We start from the raw sequence: 14,275 nt of genomic DNA, 5'->3' as shown, positions 1-14,275 counted from the left end.
GCGGCCACACACTTACCTTGTTACCTCCCTGTGCGCTGCTCGGCAGACAGAGTTTCAGTGATGTGCGGTATTATTTATGTAGAATAAAGAAGTTGTACTGCACATCAAATTGAATGTATGACCTTCATATTTTTGGCTATACATGCATAATATAGCAGCCGATATCAATCAACTTGCTTGATATATCAGCACGTATAGCATACTTGCCCACTTTGAGGGGGATCCCTGAAGAGTGGTGTGGTGAGAGGACGAAAGGGATGGGGCATGGCGAATCGCATCATTTTGGGGACAAAATGACACAATTCACCATGAAATCACATCATAGAGGTCCATCAGCGACACGATGCGGGAGACTTGCCTGCACTCTCAGGAGTCTGGGAGACATATCTGGAATTCAGGAGTCTCCTGGACATTTTGGGAGTAAGCAAGTATGACATATCATCAAACAAACGTGATTCTCACTAGTAATCCTACTGAAATCATCATTGGCCATATTCTTAAATGCGGTAGAAAGATGATTGAACAGGGCCCATATTGTCTGTGAGAGCGATCATCCTCGCTAATGGAATCCAATGACACTAGAAGTCATTCACGGAACAACCAGATCTTGCCCAATTTGGCCACTTGTGCATATAGGTAAATTGTTAGTCCTGTCAATCGGAGCTTGTGGCAAGTGGTAGGACCGGCCATTGAGTGGCTGCCTTTCCTTTCTGCAGTTCAGAAAGTAGGCTTCAGAAATTTGCTCCGTGTTTGACCCACTTTAGGTATGATTAATAACTCCAAAAGTTAACTCTGCTTATGCTAATCACTAATATAAGTTACAGTACTGCCCATCTATATACAGATTCAGCATAAACATGTGCAAATCCACTGAATGTGATGAAATAGGGTACAAATTACTAATAAAGAGATGATATTTAAAGAGAAATTAAAATCAGCATAATAATGTCTATGTTTAGCTGGCTTATAACAGCAAGGGCTTATATAGTCCCAAAACAAAAAAAGAGCATAGTGAGAGCAAAGCCATCATCAATGCCAATGAATTCCAATGAAATACATCAGCGGTGGCTAACCCAAAGCTTTTGAACCACATATGGCTCTTTTTGCTTTTAAATGTGGTTTCTAGCTGCAGGGGGTATGGGCACCAATGGGAGGCGCCAGCAGGGTGGTTTAGCTGCTGCCAATCTGACTTATTCTCTATTTAGCAGTAATAAAGTGAATAAGACTGACCAGGAGCAGCCAAATTCCACATTATATGACCTCTACACAATGATGTGTGGTCCCACAGTATACAAAGGAGGAGGGAGTGTGGTCTGTCCTTCTTCTGGGCTGCAGAGTCTGTAGGCTCCAGCAGTAAAGTTAAGTTGGCAGAGTTGGTAGAATGCATAATGGGGAGATCTGATGGGCATATGGTGAAAGTCTGATGGCATAAGGGGAAGCCTGATGGTTATGAAAGGGGCATGTGGGGAGGTCAAATGCGCATGCAAGGAGCAAGTAGGGAGATTTGATCACATGCAGGGGAGGTCTGAGGGGCATGTGGGGAGGTTTGATGGCATGTAAGTGTAGCACTGGCGACCCGAGCAGGACACACATGCACTTTAGATACCTCCCCTACAGGCAGAGAACAGCATCTCCCAGCAGGCAGTGGGGGGGAGTGAGCTTGTGAAGAAGCAGTTAGAAAACAGCAGTTAGAGATTCTTGGAGATCAGCAGTTGGAAGAAGAGGAGAAGGAGCATGGAGGAGAGGAGAGGAAACAGGATTGAGCAAGGGCTACGGGGGTGATGAGAGACCAGCGTTGTATAGACAGAGGAGAGTGCCATAACAGGAGACACTATATATGGACTGCTGTGAAAGATCTGAACAGAGGAGCAAAGAGAGAAAGAGAGAGGCTGATAAGTACCAATGTTTCTTATATTGTTCATATTATTGGACTGAGCCATGTTATTAGTCAGGTAGGGAACAGGTGGGGAGGCCTGAAGAACTATGTCCTTTTGCTGGACTGAGATATAATAATAAGCGTGAAGTGCAGGGACAGTCATCTAGGGGAAAGAGACTGAGTTTACACCTTGAGAAACTGCACTAACTTTGGAATTATCTGCTATCTGTGAGAAAGCCATATAACTGCTTTGGTGAGGAGTCAGCTTTTATTAAAGTGACTTTTTGCTTACAACTAAGAAGAATAGAAAGCACAGCAGGGTATGTACATTGTGTTTTGCATACATGTGGCATTTGAATAACAACAGACAGGGAAGCGTGCTTTGTCAAATTGCCTGGAAGAAAGTAGCTCTTCATTGGAGGAGAGTAATATGCAAAGTGCCACTGTGTGGGATTATCGGTGCTAAACTCAAATCAAGGACTACAGGGAGCTGTGACATTGCTCTGCGTTATTTGCCACTGAATGTTTGTTTGAATTGGGAAAGAGAAGAAGTGAACTGTGTTCAAACTGCCACTGTATAGAGACTGCATACTCATATACCTCTGCTTAACATCCAAATGTACTTATATGCTATGTATCTACAAAGATAAAGCAGCGGTGATAGAGTGTAGTGTATATTGTTAGTGATAGTTATCATTCAAGAGATATTGAAAGATAGTTATTATATGGTACAGAGGTACCTCTTAGCTACATCAGACTAGTGAGGACTGTGTAGATTATATATAAGTTACTAATAAGTATTGTTTCAAATTATCTGTGACCATTTGTTTGAACCAAAATAATAAATTTTTTATATAAAATCTACTATAAAAAAAAATCTTTAGAAGTCCATGCCTCACTAATAAATGTACCGGTGTGGCTTATAAAGACCAATTTGGTGTGATAATATTTCTTTCCTTTGAGTGTACCTGTGGTCCAGTGTGGGGGCGGAGGACTCCTTGGTCTTTCTCTAGGGTTGCTAACTCCAGAACACTACCCCATGAAGAGCCTGCAGTACTTAGACCAAGGTGGAGGGACTGTGCAAAACTGAATACAAGGTATAGAGTCAATTTGCAGACTGGACACACAAAGACTTGTACACACACCTTGGCAGAGGAAAGGGGGTGTTAGATAAGGGCATGTGGGGACGTCTGATGGGTATAGGGGCACATGGTAGGTCTGATGGCATGTAAGGAGCATGTGGGAGTTCTGACAGGCATGTAAGAGACATGTGGGGAGTTCTGGGGTTCATGTGGGAGGTCTGGGGTACATCTAAGGTGCATGTGGGGAGGTCTGATGGCATGTGGCTTGGTCTTGTGGCATGTGGGGAGGCATGAGGGGAGGAATGCGGTTCATGCGGGAAGTTTGGTGTGGGATGTGGAATCACTAGTCTAATATTGGTGACACAACCCAGTCACAGCATAGAGCTCATCACTACCTAACAATTATTACAGTCTACCGCTACACAGTTGCACATTTATTTTTTGCTTTGATACGTTAGAGACTCAAAAGAAACACGTTAAGAGGTTATATATTAATAAAATAATTCTGTGGGGGAGAATTCAATTCAGTGCAAAGTGTCTTGCGGGCATTCCTGCCACTTTGCGACTTTTACAGAAATATACGCCTATTCTTCCTTGCGCCCCAAAGAGATGCGAGTAAAACTGGACATATATTTTTACCATAGCAACGTTAAAACTGCGCAGCCGCGATGTTCCTGAGAACATTTCAGCTAACTGTATTCATCCCTGTGTGACTTACAGATAGATCAAGACACTTAGGGCAATGCATTACAGTTTTGCATGATTTTTTTCTATGACTAATAACTGCAGCAGGTGTACAGAGGATACCATAGGAGCCTTTTATATAAATAGCTTCTTTGAGACAATGTTGGCAAAGTCTATTATATATCCCTTAAGCAGGCCCAGCGCTCCCATTAGGGCAACCTTAGGCAGTTGCCTAGGGCGCCGGGACCTGCAGGGCGCCGCTGACTAGATTTTCTTATCTAGTCAGCGGTGTGGGACATAAGTGCAGTGGCGGAGGAGTGCCTGCTGCTCTTATGTAGTGGCCGCCGCCATCCTCTTCTTAGAAGAGGATGGCGGCGGTCACTAAAAACCAGCAGCAGGTGCTCTCAGCGTTCTGCATCAAACAACACTTCATCTGGACCACTGGAGGAGGTAAGGCTAAAAAATTTTTTAAACACAAATGCACACAGTCGAGTAGGTATGGGTCTGTGAGTCAGCTATTTGGTGTGCTCGCGAGGGGGGGGGGGGGGGGGGGGGCGGTATCTTGAAATTTTGCCTAGGGGCTGAGAACCCTAGCACCGGCCCTGCCTTAAGCTGTCTGTAAGTGTATGCTGTTGGAAAGCCTGCTCTAATAGCTCCCTGTTCGGGACTGGAATGTACCAATCACTAATAACTCAGTCTCCGATGGGGTACTGGACGCTACAAATTGTATTTCACACTTAAAGCTAATTTCACTCATGGTTACTTTGCTAATAAAGCTTCACACCTGGAAACATCACTGTCCTCTGACAACTAAGCTCCTGCTCAGGTGTCTCAGGATTTCTGGCTCCACACCTACTGGCATTCAAGGAAAAGGCACCCTTTTCTTTGCTTGCTTTGAAGATTCCTCCCTTCTTCTTTATGGGATTTCCTCGTGCTCTCTGGTACAAAGAATGGCTACAGTACCTTGTCCTCTCTCTTTCAAAAACACTGATCAGTCTACCTCTCGGTATCTCTTTCTCACCATCATCTTCTACTATTTCAACTGGCTTCTCTTAGTCCCAGTGTACTGTCAAGAGAAGACCCGGCAGCGGGTCTCAAGCATACTCCACAATAGAATGTAGTCTTTCTGCCGTGGCTGGCATAAATTGTCACCACAGCATCCACATGGGAGATATACATGTAGGGTGATATGCTATGTATAAGTACTTGGATATGTTTCAGAGGGTTCACAAACGATCCTTAGTACCACATGGAGGCTACAGAAAATGTAACCATTAAAACCAACATTACAACACTCTTATTTTTTTGTAGTCATGAGATCAGCTCAGCAATATGCAGCTGAAATAGACTAGTAGAGTCTTTGTTCCCATTAGTAATGTACATAAGCAATCATTAGCTTTCCAAGCAAGGAGATACTAGCAAGAGAAGACAAGCATATTATGTATGTGTGCAAGCTTCTGTCATCTCTATACAGAGCTTTTCTCCTTCCTTAAACATCCATAGGATTCTTATTCAAAAGTGGGTCAGGAAGATGGACCCCAACATTTCTGCATTTCCACAGATTTGGTTGCTGAAAAAATATACATGTGATAGGTAATAGTGAATCTATTTATGCTGCCAAACAAAAATATATAAATTATTTTTTTTACCAAACCATTTTGGAAGTGAAAACTATAGACAATGAAAAAGGAGAACAACATACTGTCAAACTGCCTGAATAGGTTTTCTCTAGTATGGGAATCATCAATGGACAACTTTGTGGGTAGGAGTACGGTTGAGGCCAGCAAAGGGCATTACGTTTGTTTTGAACAAAGAAAGGTTGATTGAGAACAAGCAAATACAGAGTAGCTTCATGTTTATAGGCTGAGTGCAGGCAAAGACTACAGAGATTTGTGGAGATGAGAGGAGGCAATTGATGGGGTTGGAGTTGTGTCAGGTTTACATCACAGTGCGTTTTTTCTTTGTTGTAACATGGTAATATGTCTACACTATTGTTGGGTTTCATGCCCTAAATGTATTATGTCCATCCTCACTTCACTTGTATTATGAAAATTCATTAGATAAAGCATTGTAGAATAAAGCTCTGGGAGCAGCAGTATATACTGTATTTACAACTTTACCATATGGAATCTCTACTTAACTTCACCCAGCCCAACCTCTAAACTCTCCACATTTCCATTATCCCAATCTCAATACTGCTGTAAGAAGTAAGGGACTCCTTACAGTTTTGTCCATCATCCAGTAGAAACAGCAAGTGTTTTATGTTGGTACTCAGCAAGTACGTCTAGGAGGGAGCATCAGCAAAGATACTATGGGCCTCATGTAGAGTTGAGCAAAATACACATGCACATAAAATGCGGACCACAAAATTGCACTCTTCTGTGTTTATTGTGAGCTGCACATTGCTTAAGGAAACTTCTCACGTTCTATCCAAAGCTGCTATGATTGGATAGTTGCGGATAGACCATTTGCTTGTCATTCGTGTCATGGTCCATTCAGAGCAGGTCCATCGTTGTACTTCTTGGGGTTTGGAGATTTTTAACCCATGGATTACTGGAAGAATTTCGGTATGGCGCAAAGTTGGCAAGGAAGGAATGTATGGGTCTTTATTTTAAAACAAATTTTTTATCACTGAGTGTGTGTGTGTCTTTATTTACTTTTAGTTTACTTTGTGCACTACAAGTCCTAGTCCCTGGCATGTAGTTACAAATTCCAGCATGCTCTGGGGCAGTCATTGGCAGCCATGGGTATACTGCCATTCTTAGATCTAAAAGCACCAGCACACCAGCATACCCAAGCAGTTAATGGTTGACAGGGTTTGGTTGGACTTGTAGTGCCACATACTAAAATTACTATTTTTTTTTCTCTATAATGTATTACCCCCAACCCATATCTCCAGATGGTAGAGAGGAGCCACAATGCTTTAAGCACAGGGCTGGTTTTCCTAGGGTAAGGGCACACATTTTCTTTGTAGGAAAATTAGCCCGTGATGGGCAGACTGGACTGAGTCCCACTATCACTAGGGGGTTTCCCTGTTATATTGGGACCCATCCCAGCCTGTCATAGCCATGTGCTGGTTGCAGCTTTTGAATGGGGAACCTACAAAGTTCAACTCTAAATCAAGCCCTATATGTCAATAACGGATCAAAGGAATTTCACCTAAAACTCACTCAATCCATATCATCTATCATTTCTTTTGTTTTTACAATACTTAGATGTGAATAAAAAAAAAATACTTATCTCTTACTAAACATTTGAAATTATATTCAAACATGAAAAAACCCATGCAAAAAAAACTCAAAGACAAACATACTGTAAAATATTTAATTGTTACCATGAATTTCGGTGTTATTCTAAAGTAGAACCAAAAGGATAGGAACACGTAATGCCTAAAAAGGTTACAAATGCACTGAACCAAGCAATGCCATTCAGCACCATAGGACAAACAATACCTTTTAAAAATCACAAATGTAATCATTGTTGTAATCTGTCAGTAAGGAACGAGCATATTTTGCACTCTGCTTTTGCTGGAAAACTCTTCCATAATACTTAGTCAGCAAAGGTGTCCGTACTTCCATAGCATCATCTAAGTAATTGTATTTCCTTAATAATAAATACACAGTTTAGTTTATGTTATGTTTAGTTTATGTTGATGCTGTTCTTAGTAGACAACTACAAAGACATCATGGGAGACATTGTCCAAAGTTTACCTATCCTTGACATATTTTGTATAGAAAAGAGTTTTACAAGCTGGGTCCTTGCCCCTATTGTAATATACTGTATATAAATTCAAATAAGTGTAAGGTGCCACCGTGTCACCTAAAAAATATGTGCAACACAAACCAAAAGAAAGTTGAAAGTGGTTACTTATATAGGTGCACACTTTGGACACTCAAGAGAAATTGCACATATTTAAAACCATACATGTTTATTTCAGTTCTTTATAAGGGATTGGTTACTTTAGCTAGGTAAAATATAAAACCAATAGTAAAGTGATTAGATATAAAGAATGTGAATTAAAAGAAAGACAGTGATTGCTGTCAGCAATGATATTCACTTCCTTCAAGAATATCGATAATATCAATTGTGGAACATGTTCCCTTGGCTGCTATAACCGTGAATCATTCCTATCAAAGAGCTGTGTCAACAATGATTTTTAATAGAGTTTCTGAAGTGTGCACCAATATAAGCAAACACTTTCTCCTGTCTTTTAGGTTTGTGTTGCCTACCCTTGGCACATCATTTTTCCTGTAGTTTCCTCCACTCCATTCATTTTGTGTGACTTTTAATAATTTGCCAAAATATTCTGAACACCATACTAAATATTAATAGAACATTATTGTACACGTGAAAGTGATAAATGGTTGTTTTCGTGTCACTTTTAGTGAAACTGAGACCTTGTCGATATGGGTGTATATTGTTTCTTATATAATATTCTTTGCTTACAACTTTGCTCAGACTGTCCATTCTTTCAAAAGCTTGGACAAGTATACATATACAGCTACAAACTGAACAATTTACTAATCCATGTTGTGTCTTGGATTCTAATTGAATTTCTGAGTTTAAAGAACTGTGTTCTGATAGTTGGAGAAATGTAGGAATGTGAAGTTCAGCCTCTACAAACTATTAATGTATTCTTTTCTGATAAAAAGACAAGAAATAACTGGATTTAGTTTCACTTTAACTACAATGACACCTACCTCCTATTTGAACTACTAAAAGTTCTACCTAGTCCAATTATTGTCATGTTATCCACAAAGCATTCCATATAGACACATTATTTCACAGGTAAATGTGTAATGAATGTATTTCCTTGTCTTTATACGTGTCTGTGTCTACTGCAGAAATAGCCAAATGTTCAGTTTTCATTCCGTCTGTAGGTCACGGAACCCTAATCTCACCTACTCTATCTTGTTTCCTCATTTATGTGCCGCCATTGAGAAAGTTCATGCTATTTAGGAGCACACTGCACATGTGTGTGATCTGGATAGAGTGGAGAAGGTGTGTATTAAGTAAAAAATAAATGTTTTAGCTGCCTATTTCACCATCAAGGGTGTACTGAGAATGGGGTGAAGAGTCATCTGCCTTACAGGCCAGAACACGTTGCACTCTTGGGGCTGGGTTGCCTGCAGCCACATAGGACTTGGTTGCACCTAATGGCCAGAAGACAGAAAAGGATGATCTCCCGTCCACATCCTATTGTGTTTTAAATACAGTCTGAATAGCCATGGGGGATTTCCTGAGCTGCCTCTCAGTCATCAGGCACATACATGCACTGTGCAGCCCACGCTGTTACTGGGCATGTGAAGCTTCTGACTGATTGATGGTGTTGACCATTCACCAGACAATGGTGGCAGGTCTCCATACTTTTTTGTGGTGAATAAGCAGGAACAATTCACTACAGTGCAGGACGCGATCAGACTTCTTCTCCAGCATGTCAAAAACCAGAATAGGACCACAGGAGGGTGATTTATTTAGGTTGCCACCAGCGATCTGAGGTCTGCATATTACAAGATCTCAAAACCCAGCAAAATCTTTAAAATAAATCTGCTGGCATATTTCTAGTTAAGAGCAATGCATTGATTAAAATATATATTTTCTAAAATCTATAGAATTTTTAAGGGTCATAAAATTACTTTCTGCTCAAAATATAAGTGAACACTGTAGTTAATGCTATTTATTCATAAATATGGCATCTGAGCTAGGAACTGTTGCTTTGTCATATGCAAAATGTCCACTATTAGCTTTTCCTAAATGATCAATTTACAGCTTTTACTCAAAAAGTTAATCCGTTTATCCTACGGCCTATTTAAGAGGTAAATTAAATGTTACTTAGACATCAAGTTTGTTTCCCTTCTTTATACATCAGAATTGGCTTTTATATTCTATTTTAGAAAGAGAACAGCTGCAGTTTTTTTCTAACCTCGTATAAATATAGGTTACCTGACAGAAGTCATTTACATTGCAAATTATATCTAATATAAATTTACTGAGGGAATGATTGAAGAGTAGCGACATTGCGATTGTCAAAACTACACAATAAACAATCCCACGCATTTGGCACCATAATGTCTAGTGAAATATTTCAGTATTGTTTCATATACAAGATAATAGAAAGAAAAGATTCTAACCACTTTGTCCCTCCTTTGGGAAAGCATCCAAGAAAGCAGAAAAAAAGGAGAAAAAAAAGAAAATTAATGGTAAGCAGGTATTAATAAGCAGTTTTAAATAAAGGTCAAGGTGAAAATTAAATTAAAGGTTTCCAAGCAAGCACATTATTATTTAACCAAGAAAAGTATTATTTAGGTTGAGTCTCTTTTTACCCCAGCCCCCGTAATGAGCAAACTGTTAATAACATAAAAACTAAGTTAGACAGAGACATACTCCTTTAAAAAGGATAAGGGACTGAAGCTGAAATACCAGCATCTCACTTCATCCTCATCAAGTATAGGAAACCTGTAATACATACAGTGGTGGCATTTACTAAACCTGGTGAGCAAGTAACTGAAAACTGGTGCTATAAATCCATCAAATGAGATGAAACATATGACTGGTTGCAATGGATCATTTTATCACATACTTGCCAACTTTTCACTATTCGTCACCATAGGGGAGGTGAAGTGTGAGAACGGAAGAAGGTGGGGCTGAGAATTGCGACATTTTGGCCCAACAACACAATGTTGCAGCGGAGGCATTCCAAAATGACACGATTCACCGTGAAATGCGTCATGGAGGCTCTTACCCTGCCCACTTCACCTAGGAAGTGGACAAGATGTGAGAGAATGGCCTGCTCTCCCAGGAGTATGGAAGACCTATCCAAAATTCGTGACTCTCCCAGACATTCCAGGAGCATGGAAAAGTTTGTTTTCCCCAATTTTCATAAATTTGCTCCAATATGACAATAAATCAGTCTATGTTTTGCAAATAAGATGAATCATACGTTTCCATTTATCTGTCAATGTGTGGAGGGTATCATTGAAAACATGGCACTTGCAAAATATAGAGTAACTGACCTATTTAAATTAATTATAAAAAGAAAATGTATGTATTATATCTACTAATCCTCCCAGGACCAACTGTGTGCAGCCACTGGACCTTAATTACTACAAACACTAGAGGGCCGATGTAGAGTTAGTACTACGACAATGTGAATAGTGTCTCTTGCATGAAATCGCTCTGTGCATTATAAGAAATGTGTGCGCATGGATATGCACCTATACAGATGTGTGCGATTCTGGCACTCATGCCCCGTTTGCGCCTGGAGAGGTGGAATGGGGAAGGAGTGTTCTAACATAGACATAGTTGGACTGATTCATTAAGCCAACAAAATTAGTACGTTTTCTCCTGGACAAGCCATGTTACAATGCAAGGGGTGCAAAATAGTTTATTACTTTGCACATAAGTTTAAATACTGGCTATTTTTGTATGTAGCACACAAATACTTGATAGTTTTAAGCTTACACTGAAATTTAAAGTTGATCTAGGACATGCCGTATCCCAACTGTAAATCTGTCATCACATTTTAAATTACCTCCCCCTCCAATACAACATGGTTTTCCCAAGGTGCAAAGTTACTCCTTTTTTTGGCTTTACTTTCCTTAATGAATCAGGCCCAGTAAGAAGAGTAAGGGTTGTTTGTGCAATTGCGAGCATATGCAGACAGGAGCACAGACATCTATATACACCTGTCCAAGCTGTATTCAATGCGGGTGGTCAAGGGCAAGTGGCCTAGTGGTTAGCTGGTAGGTGTGTGTGTGTGTGTGTGTGTGTGTGTGTGTGTGTGTGTGTGTGTGTGTGTGTGTGTGTGTGTGTGTGTAAGTTAGGGGATTTAGTTTGTAAGCTTTAATGGGGCAGGGACTGATGTGAGTGAGTTCTCTGTACAGCGCTGCGGAATTAATAACTGATGATGATGATGATGTGTATATAGTGGATGATGATGATGACGGTCACCAACAAAAGCAAACTGCTTCTGATTGGCTGTTTGCTGACACTGATAAGTGCTTATATCATTGCACGTGCATATGTTATGCATTTGTGTATTTTGCAAACAAATGTTTATAAATATGGGATTAAGTGTATGTGATATATCCCATGCGTAAATCAGGGGCATATGCTAGTGTTGCAAGCCTGCATATATCTAGCGCATACCTCCCAACTTTGCCTCTTCCTCACTCAGGACAAGGATGTGACCATTACAATAGGGGCGTGGCCATTGCACAATGGGGGTGTGGCCACGCCCCTGGAGGCGTGCTTAGCTCTTTTGAAGTGATAGACTGCCTTGTAATCTCCCCCCCCTCCAGAGCGCGTAGCACCCGTTCACATTACGGGCAGAAGGCGCAGAGGTGGGACCCAGAGTGATGCAGTTTAGATATGTTCATCATACTTAATATTGAGAACATTCAGAGAGGTTGTGGAGTATGCATCTAACTAACAATTAGATGTATTTCAGCCACATGGGGTGTGCCAGGTGGCCGCCAGACACACTCTAATGTCTGGCCCCATTCCTTACATTTAAAAAAAAGGGGCACAACAGAGTGTACTGACCACAAACAGCATCACCTAATTAACGCCCCAGAATGCAAAATAAATGGTGCGCTTCACTTACTAATGTCCAACCAATCAAAAAAGTGATCAACATATGTGTTAAAATATCTAAAAGACCATTAAAAAAGCCACATGAACTGCTATTCTTTTAAAGCATTTTGTCTTCATCAGAAATTCAGCTCATCAATCTGCCAGTGTGATCTGACTCTTTACTAAGCTTTAAAAAAAAACTAGATGCGTACCAGCAAACATTATACTTGCTGTACAAATCCATGTGATCCACAAACAGTCAGATATACAGGAAACACATCATCGAGAGAACCGCTGTTTGTAGAACGTGATCCAAGATACATCCTGACGTTTCATCACGAGGACTTCAGAGGTCTGAGTTACAATAGCCTTATGTTCTATGGCTCGTTTATTTTTTAATTATACATGGCCTCACTACATATGCAGGGACATATTCCATGGATATCCACCCACTATGTGATACATCAACATGGCAATGCCCAGGACTGAAAAGCCAGAGGGGGAGTTTCAATTAACTGCAAAGTGCCACGGAGCTTTGTACAATGAGCTCCTGCACACACTTCCAGTTAATATGATACTGACATTTTTGCTTGCACGTCTATGAGGTACAAGCAAAACTGAGCAAATAATTCTGTCTAGACATTGCTGCGAAGCCTCAACGCTAATTGAATCTCCTCCTGAAAGTGTAACTGAGTGCATATTATACATTCATTTATTAGATGCACATGCATGAAAAATGCATTAATGTGTTTATTTCTTGATTAAACTACTTCTGGGTATATTTCTGTTAACCTCCACTTTAAGATTGAAAGCCATGTTTTTTCAATACAGTTTCCTATGGGAGAAGTCAGTGGGCCTTATTTACAAGTGCAAAACTGGCGAGACTCAGCTTGAAATCCCTCTTGGTGGTGCCATGCTAGGTGTGCATAGATTGCCAAAGCGCATGGGTTTGCAGAGCAAGTTAGTGAGGGTGTAGAGAAGCAGATGTTTGCACTGACTGAGGGGCTCTGTTGGACAAAGCGAGTGCGATCTTTGTAAACTACATAAATGATGTTTAATTTTGTGCAGTGATAATAAGGAACAAAGGAGTTGAGTGCAAGTTTTTAGGTGTGTTCCTTGCTGTGAAGAGTAGAACAAAAGTGGTTGATCTATAGACACAGTTCTAGTTTCGGAGGTACCTCCCGAAAATGTAGAGTAGACGTGTACTCTGAAGTGTGCTTGGTGGAGCACGGGTGCAAAACCAAGGTTGTTTCAACTGCACATCTAGGTCCTGATGCAAAGTTGGCAGGAATTACACCCCACATCACAGGGGTAGATTAAATTCATTTAAAAAGCTGAAACTGCAGGCATATGCAAAGCTGCAACTATCGCTAGATCCTACCTCCTAAGTCCAGATTCAGGCCTCTGTTCCGCCATCCCTATTGGGACAAGCTTTGTCATGCAGTTCACTGTTGCTCTGCATGTCACAGAGGTCTATGGGTACAAAGGTAAGTGCTGGTAATTAAGTTAATGCCAAAGATATCTCTTATTTCTCCAGCATTAACCTTTTGTTAAACAAGAATAATCGGTGAAAAGGCCTTTTGCATTTTGGCTCTTTGCCACTTGATAAATCAACCCCATAGCTGGGAAAGGCTAGGCAAAACACAATGGGCAAATTGACACAAAGGGACTGATTTAGTGTTAGGTGCAAATTATGCCCGGATCCAAAACTTGCAGGTGAGCAAACCATTTTGTACTGTCAGGGGTGCACATGCAAGAATTTTTTTGCACAAAGGACAAACACTGCATGCTCTTGCATACTGTACACACATATTGGCCAGCGATAATTTTATACTGCATTTTAGAGCTGGCCCACCCTATCAGGTATGCATTTTGCATCCACCCCCTGCAGCAAGAATTGGTTTCTCCAGGTGCAAATTTGCAACCAGTAGCTCAATTTGCTCCTAACTTTACATCGGCCTTAAAATGTCCTGTACATAACTAAACAAAACTGCCCCTACAATCTCATTTGTACAACTTCCTGCTATTTAGAAACTTCTCTATGTACTCCTTAAAACTA

The sequence above is a fragment of the Mixophyes fleayi genome, chromosome 3 (genome assembly GCF_038048845.1).
Source record: "Mixophyes fleayi isolate aMixFle1 chromosome 3, aMixFle1.hap1, whole genome shotgun sequence".
In the NCBI taxonomy this organism is placed as follows: domain Eukaryota; kingdom Metazoa; phylum Chordata; class Amphibia; order Anura; family Limnodynastidae; genus Mixophyes; species Mixophyes fleayi.
The sequence above is the reverse complement of the archived record's forward strand: the minus strand, read 5'-3'. Positions refer to the sequence as shown.